The sequence below is a fragment of the Triticum aestivum genome, chromosome 2D (assembly GCF_018294505.1).
Source record: "Triticum aestivum cultivar Chinese Spring chromosome 2D, IWGSC CS RefSeq v2.1, whole genome shotgun sequence".
In the NCBI taxonomy this organism is placed as follows: Eukaryota; Viridiplantae; Streptophyta; class Magnoliopsida; order Poales; family Poaceae; genus Triticum; species Triticum aestivum.
Window position 1 is genome coordinate 93,950,756 of NC_057799.1, and position 1,767 is coordinate 93,952,522.

Genomic DNA, 1,767 nt, shown 5'->3' on the forward strand with positions numbered 1-1,767 from the left:
ATGTAATGACGATAACAGCGGAAGGCTTGGAAGATAAGCGAGTCCATCAACTCCAACGGCATCACTGAGTATAAGACCACGACCTAAGGCACCTTACTCGTCGTCTTAAAAGTCTGCAACATGAACGTTGCAGCCCGAAAACGGGTCAGCACATGGAATATGCTAGCAATGTAACATATAGAGAGTAATGAACAGAATAATGCTATACTACATGCATATATGGCTGGTGTAAAGCTCTACGGTTACAGCTTTTGCATAAAGCCAATTTTTTCCTACAACAAAGGAATAAATTTTATTTAACTATCATGGTGGTTGTTAAACATTGAGAAGGTTAACCCAACTCAATCCCAATTAAGCATCATCATTAACCCAACAAGATTAAATTAAGTAATGTGATGAGATTCACATGAAAATCCAGGTACTAGATACTCAAAACGTCCATAACCGGGGACACGGCTAACCATGATTAGTTTGTACACTCTGCAGAGGTTTGCGCACTTTTCCCCGCAAGACTCGATCGCCTCCGTTGGATTTCTCGCACTACATGACGTTTGAGAAACGGATGACCGAGACACAGTCTTTCAGAAGCATTAACTCTCTACTCCGGGTAGACAATACCACCTACAACCCACTACATCTGCTAGTCCACCTCTTCAAGAGCTCACGCAACTTAATCAACTATGCTAGAGCCCATAGTAGCTTGCGGCTGCACACGGAAGTTTCTAGCATGAATAATCTCATGATCCCTTTGAGCCTGGGTGGCGGTCCATAGGAGAATCACACGGTACCCCGGGATTTCCAAAAATACAGGCAACACTGGGTTCCCCAGGTGCCTCAATCCACCCAGATGTGAATTTAAGTTGCCACCTTAAGTAAACCATTAAATAACAATCTCACATCTATCATGGATACACTCACCCAATCCACGTCTACTAGCATAACATAGCAATATAAGCAAACGTAGAAGTAACTCCCAAAGGTTTGATAATAAAACAGGTAATAGGTACAACCTCATCAACTTCCCAAAACCCACATATTAATCACATCCTAACCATGCAATGTGTGAGGGTTGATCAAATGCAATAAAACTGGGTAGTAAAAAGGTATGATCAAAGTGTTACTTGCCTTGGTGATGATCCGTGAAACCTAGACACTCGTAGTAGCAAGCGGCGCACTCCGGATACTCTATCGCAAACAAACAAGCATATAATAAGCACTGATCTAATGCACAGGTAAAACTCAAATAAGAGATCTAACCAGAAAGTTCAACTTAAGAACCATGGTTTGCAAAAAGAATCAAATCAAACGAAGCAACGAAAGTCAAACAGCAAAAGAAACAAGCTTCGTTTACTAATCTGGACCCAGGTGAAATTTTACAGTAGCAAAAACTTGTTTAAGTTGGTTAAACGGAAAGAGGGTTTCGAGACGAAACTCTAGGCGCTTGAATCGCCTAATTCCGATAAACGAGCAAAAAGTTATACTAGAACGAAAATCGGATCAGAAATCGAGATCAGAAATAATCACGAAAAATCCGAGAAAAAGAAAAACGGACGCTGTCAGCGGCTAAACGACGAAGACCGTTCGTTAAAACGAACGTACGGACAAACGTCCGCTAAATAAACTAAACCGAAAATAAACCGAACCGGATCTAAAAAAAGGATCTAGGTTTTCAAAAAAACCGATCGATTTTCTTGCGGAAACCGAGACGACGGTGGCAACCTCCGGCGGCGGCGGGCTCCGGCGAGGCGGCAGGCTCCGGCGAGGCGG